This window comes from Gallinula chloropus, assembly GCF_964237585.1.
Source record: "Gallinula chloropus genome assembly, chromosome: 29".
Lineage (NCBI taxonomy): Eukaryota > Metazoa > Chordata > Aves > Gruiformes > Rallidae > Gallinula > Gallinula chloropus.
The window spans coordinates 4444857-4452632 of NC_140114.1; the positions used below are offsets into that span (position 1 = coordinate 4444857).

Consider the following 7776-nt stretch of genomic DNA (forward strand, 5'->3'; position numbering starts at 1 on the left):
ATTCAAAAGGACAGGAGAACCTAAATTCATAGAGCAAAACTAAGATGTGAAGTGAAAACCCAAGCCCTGAAACAGCTGTATGCAAAGAGCATGCATTCAAACTCACAAGGCAGTTCAGAAAGCGTAGTAGAAGACATGGATTTCAGCATAACACTGCTATTTCATATCTCTTGAAGAAGTGTCTTCCACCACCCACCCTTACGACTCTCTCTGTAGCCCAGCCGTAAGAGGAAGATGTTACATTCCAATTAGGGGGCAAAACCTCCTGTTCTTTTAGAGTAGAGTGGGTTTTGGAACCGCTAAATTAAAATCACAACTAATTCATTTCCCTATCTGGACTACACCAGTTATACAAAAAGAACAGAACAGATTAGCAGCGCCCACGCTGTGGAATACCCCAGGGTCTTCTCCCATTTGTCCTCTGCGCCTCTTCCCCATGTCGTCCACTTTCTGCTGAACTGCTTCTGCAGTACTAAGACAAAAAGTTGATGTAAGAGCAAGGACAGGCAAATACAAACCAAAACATTGAAAACAGTACACAAAATCAACATCTGAACATAGCATGCACAAGCCAAGAGTCACTGGCAGAATGAAAGACAGGCAGAAACACTAAGACCACTCTGGCTGCATCCAACTTTCCTCAGTATCTCAACTCAACTGAGCATTATAAAAATACTCTTAAGTATGGAAGAAAAGTTAATTCGAAATGAAGGCACTTCCAATGCTAAGAACACTGATTTGGAGGGCAACTTACGTCTACCAAAAGTCACAAGGTGAAGTGGTCCTTTTGATTCACAAGGCAACACAGAAACCCACCCAGCACATACACAGAAGACCCTCTCAGATGAGGATCTTTCCGCAACTGGCAATCCAAAAGGAAGATGCCAGGGGCCAGTGTGAACACTGTCTGTACCCAAATTCTCTACACATGAAGCATCTTTCCAAATACGTCCTCCTTAAACAGCCACCAGAACCTATTCCCAAAAAACTCCTTTTAAACACAGAATCACAGAATTGTAGGGTTTGGAAAGGACCTCCAGAGATCATCGTGTCCAACCCCCCCCTGCTAAAGCAGCCTACCTAGGACAGGTCGCACAGGTCGGTGTCCAGACAGGTCTGGAGTATCTCCAGAGAAGGAGAGATCCCCCTCGCAGGGGATATGCTCCAGGCCCTTAGTCAGTGTAGCTGTGAAGAATAAAAGGCCAGCCCTCAACCAACTCAGGGTATATTAAGACTGAGTGATTACAGGACCTACTGGAGGACACCCTAACTGCTCAGCAGTTACTGAATGCTAATGAGCACCTCCAGGTCCAATCCCAATCAGGCTCTATTATGACACGTACCTGCATGTCATGCTGACCATTGTGACTTACCACAGAAGCAGAGAATGATGGGAGTTGGAAGGGCCCTCTTCACAGCATCTAGTCCAACCCCCCTGCCAGAGCCACATCTCCTACAGCAGGCTGCCCAGGACAGCATCCAGGTGGGCTTTGAGTAGCGCCAGAGATGGAGACTCTGCAACTTCTGGGCAGCCTGTCCCAGTGCTCTACCACCCTCACAGGAAAGATGTTCCTCCTGATGTTTAGGTGGAACTTCCTATATACAAGTTTATGCTCATTGGCAAGATTATTCCAGCCCCTTCTGCTCCAGCTAAACTCCCAAATGCCAAAAAGCTCCATCACTTGCTGCTTCAACAAAAGATCAGCCCAGTATTTACCACACAGCATCCTCTCTCACTGCTTCCCTCCTTGAACTGTGTATGGGATTTGCACGGCAAAGTTTTGGTAGGGGGGCAACACGCGGCTACACGGGGACTCACTCTTGAGCAGCCTGCTCCTCAAGGTCTGCACCCTTCAGAGACACATTACAGGATTTCCTTCAGGGGACAGCATTTCTCTACAAAACCAAAGGGAATTCCAGCTAAAACTTTTATATGACTGTTGAACTTTTGGCATTTCTGCAAGGAGAACCTATCACCCTGACTACACGAGGAAAGCTGTGGTGACAACGAGGGGGCTCTTGTTCAGTTCACAAGCTAAAGTTTCTTTGGGAGTGCACCAAGCTAAGCTACGTTCTGAAAAGGGCAGACAACTGGATAACATACCTTCATGAGACAGGCCTTTTGACGAGGACGACTCCAACCACCTGTCTCTTTACTGGGACACCCCAGGAGCGCAGTGCCAGGGGAGCAGCCCGGCCCTGCTCCAAGCGAGCCCATTGCTCAGCCCAAGGCCTGGCTCCAGGGTGAGCGACCCCACAGGGCCACAAGTATCACCTAACAGTCCAAGCAAGTGCCTCTGCCTGGAATAGGACTCACTGGAGGATGCTGACCACTAGTCTGTCCTGGCTTATTTATGTAATGGTGGTTCTGAGTCCTGCAGCACAGAGATCCAAGTGGCAGCAGCAGGAGAAGGGGCTGCAGTTCCTTGCAGCCCGTGCCATCCCTAAGACACCAGGCCAGCATAGATGACAAGTAGCTTCACTTGTGGGAACCAGGAAAGGCCCCGAGTCTGGGCCACATACAGGAGAGTCTGGGGAGGTCGGAGCCAAGGGCTGGGCTGGTGGGCAGAAGGCACAGCTACTGGAGAGGCCATAGGCGTGGGGCCCATCTGTGTCTGCACATGATGCAACTGAGAGGACAGGTCATTCAGGGCCAGTTAGTGGCTTGACTGAGCATCTAAGGAGAGGGAGAGGGCTATACAGAACACACGCACGCACACGTGCACACACATGGGATCAAAATGCCAACAAGCAGAGCAGGGCTGTTGTGGACCTCTGGGGAAAGCAGAGCAAACTACAGGCAAACCGGTGCCCAAGAACAAAAAATACAGACATGCATGTTGCACATACACACCTCTGTGTGCATTTTCCCTCTAATGGTTTTTCACCCCCCTAGCCAGAGAGGCAACAAACATCATGTCCTTTGTACTGTCCACAAGGTTCAGCCAGACCGAACATGCAGCACTTGGAAATGAGGACATTTTAACTAAGAGACTTTCTAACAGCAGCGGCTGTTGGTGCGCTCTTAGCGGGCGGGGGCGGTGCCGGCGCCGCAGTGGGATGGGGCTGCTGGAGCAGAGCGAGGCCGCCTTCGGCTCCTCGGACCTTTACCGCGTCCTCGGCGTCCGCCGGGAGGCCTCAGCCCAGGAGATCCACCGCGGTTCCCACCGCGCCTCGCTCCGCGTCCACCCTGATCGCGCTGAGCCCGATGCGAAGGAGGAGGTGACGCGGCGGTTCCAGATCCTGGGTGAGGCGTACACCGTCCTGAGCGACGCGGAGCAGCGCGCGGTGTACGATGAGCAGGGCACGGGGGATGAGGAGGGCGAGGCCCTTCGTGGCGAGCGGGACTGGCAGGAGGACTGGCGGCTGCTCTTCAAGAAGGTCTCTCTGAAAGACACTGAAGACTTTGAAAAGAGCTATAAAAATTCTCAAGAAGACTGGCCGGTACTGAAGCAGCGTACGTGGATTTTGAGGGGGACATGGACAGGGTAATGGAGTCTGGGCTGTGCCTGGACTATACAGACGAACCCAGAATATGGAAAATCATAGAAAACACCAGCGATTCCGGAGAAGTCCCATCCCACCGAGGCTTTGTAGAAGAGTCGAAGCAGAAAAGGGTCTCAAGAAAACGCTGGGCAGAAAAAGAAGCTGGAGAGGCAGAAAAGATGAAGAATGAAGCGGGCCTCAGTGGAGAAGATGATGTGAAAGCGCTGATTCAAAGCAGAAATTAACATTGAAAAATGGAAACGGAGGACTTGTTGGCACAACTGGAAGCAAAATACAGCAACAATGCTAAAAAAGGAGGAAAGAAGAAAAAATAATTAATTTTTTTGGGATCTGGCTGTCTTGTGTGCTGTCTCCTCCACTTGTCAGTAACAGAGTTCCCTTAAGTATCTCCTTCCCTTGTTATTCCTCAAATTCTTCCCTGAAATTCTGTTTTCACTGCCGTGCCTGGGAAACCAGTGCTTATCCTGATTTCCTTAGACAACTAATGCCTTGTGCTCTCTATCCGCAGTACCTCATGTGATCCCATGATGCGAAAAGCCCCGTGACATTTGCAGTGCTTCCTGATGTTCATTATCAGTTATTTAACATTATTTGAATTGCTTGTTGTATGCTATATAACAAAATATTATCGATTCCCCATTATTTTTCAGTCTTTATTCTTGCTTGTAGTGTTTTTGTTGGTTGCTGATGTTCTCTTTTTGTATTCGTGTTGGGGAAAAAATGTCTCTTGAAAGAAGGGATGTTTATGCTGTGACCTTCTGTCTCTGGAATTCGGAATGGCATTAAAAGGATGCTGTTAATACAGCAAATGTTTCATTGCCACCTCTGTTACATTCATTCTGATGCAGCAGAGTTTCATTGAATGGTGAATTTGACTTTTGGAGTTGCAGCAGGTACTTTGCATCTGCTAACTAACAGTCCTTTTGTTTTGATGCAATGTTGCTTTATCCACTGTTGCCTGTTTTTTCACTCTTACTCCAAAGGATACAGTTTTAGTAGATAAATGCTAAATTCAGGAATGGGTTATCATTTAAGCCCACTCCCACATTTTGAGGATTTGAACATACTATTGCTGTTAAACATGGGGGGGGGGAAGTGTTGCAGCAAGGAGGGATGCAAGCGAGCTGGGGTTTTGCTGTGATCTTATTTGAGATCTGCAGGCACTCTTTGTTTCCAATGAATCGTGCTTCCACTTCCATGTCCTTCCCCCTCTTTGCAAAAATAAGGTGTTACATTCTTCTGCTAAAAGCATGAAGAAGACTTCCATCTTCTTTCTTTTCACACCTTCAAGTACCTGAAAGGAACATACAAACAGAAGGGGAATCAACTTTTTAAAAGGGTAGACAATGGTAAGACAAGGGGGAACAGATTAAAACTAAAGGAAGGAAGGTTTAGATTAGATATTAGAGGGAAGTTTTTTTACAGAGAGAGTAGTGAGGTGCTGGAACAGGCTGACAAGAGGTGGTGGATTGATCAGCTCCCGTGGCAGCAAGGACAGCTACGGCTGACCATGGCCACACACTACACCTACGCACTGCTCTATCCCTGCCGTGTTCAGTTCTGACTTGCAGCTGCCACTGCTCAGCCAAACCAACCCCCTTTCAGACCTGTCAAGTGCTTTGATGTCAGACAGCATATCCTTGGGAACCAAATCCTTCAGCCCTTCTGCAGAGAGGAGGATATTTGCATCATTCACCGCCACACCAACCACCTGGTCTGGTTTCACAGTCCCCAGCTTAAAGCCCTCTCTGTCCCCATCAAATTGCCCAACACGACTGCACAGCTCCGACCAGAAAGACACTGGAAAGATGTCCCTGACAGACACGGAGAACAGTCACTCTGCTCAACGTAAGCAAGGACACAGCACGGAAAAGCAAACTGTTAGTTCTCATCCAGGCTTTTCCCTCATCTGATGTTTTAACAGCAGTCCAAGCCCAGACACATTCTGCAGCACAGCTGAGTCACTTGGGGCCACACCAGGATGACCACGAGACCCAGCAGTCGCAGCAGAGCAGAGATGCTGGAGGAAAAACACCAGGTACTGACACACTTGTAAGAAAATTGAAAAAAACCTCAAGAAGGACCCCCTGAAATAGAGAGACAGAGAGAGAGAGAGAGAGTGTGTGTGTGTCTGTGTCTCTGTGTCTGTGTGTGTGTGGGGGAGTGTCTCTGTGTGTGTGTGTGTGTGTGTGTGTGTGTGTGTGTGTGTGTGTGTGTGTGTGTGTCTGTGTGTGTGTCTGTGTGTGTGTATGCACAAAGACTCAGTAACAGAAAGGGGTCAGCCCTTCCTAGAGTCCTTCCAGTTAGAAATGGCCTTATCCCCACTCAGCTCCTTGGGGGCATAAAACCACCTTGCCAGGCAGCGGTTACATCCTGCTGCGTCGGCTGTCAAGTATTCCTGCTGAACGAGACAGCCAGCAGACTGGGGTACAAAAGACAACGCTCCATGGAAAGACAGCTTCACAGACAGATGCACAAGACAGCTGGATGGACCACGACCTTGCCCAGACACGTGGCTCTCTTGGAGGAAGAACCCCGCCGAGAGGCACCTTCATGGCTGGCAACAGAAAGGGGGTCAGCTCATGTGTACCTCGGCTTTGTTCTTTCCTTCCAAGCAAGAACCAAAAAGCCACAGAGCAGGAGAAATGACCCTGGCTCTGGAAGCGCACGGACATTCCCAGCTACACTGAGTCCTCTGGAATTGCCACCCATGGGCCAGAAGCCCTCTCACCCCTCCCGGACCCGGCTCTGGCTCACCTGGCACTCAGTCTCCATGGACCACAAGTGCACCAGACCTACTGACTGCCCAGAAAGGAGTCACACTGTGCCACAAGGGACACTGCCCAGCCTGCAGCAGACATATTACACTCTGGGGGGGAGGCCTTTGTTCATGCAGCTCCTCAAGTGTCACGGTACCTTTGTGTCAATGTTTTCTGCCTCCAGGCTGTGAACAACTTCAGCAACGGAACCAGCTACACTAAAAGGCTACAGAAAAATGCAGAAGCATCTGCAGCAGCTTGTTTTAGCCACCCTAAAAAAATTTTAGTTTTTTTCTTGTAGCTTAGAAGATGATTTTGACGTTAAAGGAGTTACAGCAGCTCTGAGAGTATAAAGCCCCTTCAGGCCATTAGCAATAGGTAACTAGGACGGTGTGTGCCTTGATCTCTGGGGGAAGCTTTATGGGCTCTGTATTAAAACAGTGGGTACTGGCTATGGACCTGGACTCAAAAAACCATGATAAAGACTTTCAGGAAAGAACATAAATACGCTGAGCATTACCCTCCCTTCTTTATATTCAAAGGAATCAATAAAGTTAACCAATGATTGCTGTACAATAAGGATATAGGTAAGGTGAGACAACTGAAAGCCAATCTGTATTTGAAGAAACAAAGCCTGAGCCACACAGTAAACCCCTACACCGCTGTCAGAGATGAGCGAGGGACAGAGAGATCCATGCTGGAGCAGGTTTGCTGAGCGGGGGGGCTTCTGACCCTGTGAAGGACAGGATGGAGTAGTCTGGGCCTGATAAATATTCTGGGATTTTATGACTGCACCCATAGCAGTGACCCACGCTGGGGAAGCTGGGGAAGAGATAAATCCCCGTGGGAAAGGACTGATGTTGGAGAAGTTGGGGATCTCCAAAGAAAAACAGAGAAAAGAGATGGAGGAAGGGACAGGGAAAGGGGAAAAGGGGGAAAAAAATCCCAAACAGCAAAAAAAAAAAACCCACCCCAAGGAAAGACAAGGAGAAAGGGGCGGGTAGGGAGAAGAAAAAGAGAAGGAAGAGCCAGAGGAAAGGGCTGGAGGCAGGTGAGTAAAAAGAACCCAACCAAAGAGAAAAAGAAAAAGCAAGAGGAAGAGGTGGGTGGGTGGAGGGTGTAAAGAGAAAAAGACAAAAGGAACGATCAGGAAACAAGGCGGATGTGGGGGGGTCGGTTGCTTGTGGAAGGGTCGGTTGCTTATGGGTGGGTCAAAGGGCTTTGTGGGGGCCCCTCGAGCAGCTCTGGGTGGCCAGGCCTCTTTGGTTGCACAGCAAGGAGAAGCTCTGTGTCGGGGAGCCTTGGGAGCCCCTCGAGCAGTCTGCCTCAGACTCCTGGAGAGACCCCAGAGTTCCCCAACAGCTCCGGTGATCTGCTCCAGGGGGTCCCAAAAAGCCACAGGGATGGGATTTTTGGGATCCTGGTGAGGGACAGTAATGTGTCCAGACATTTCTGGGCCATCTGAGCAGCCCATGCACTTTTTAAAGGCTGGAGCGACAGGGGCTTTGGT

General features: G+C 49.3%; 1 pseudogene across 1 annotated transcript; it reads left to right on the forward strand.

Annotated features, from left to right (window-relative positions):
* The first annotated feature begins 3060 nt into the window (after nt 1-3060).
* On the forward strand, nt 3061-3821 carry LOC311202174 (dnaJ homolog subfamily C member 9-like; annotated as a pseudogene). The gene has a single exon. The product of its transcript is annotated as a dnaJ homolog subfamily C member 9-like (transcript).
* Nucleotides 3822-7776: the final 3955 nt, after the last annotated feature.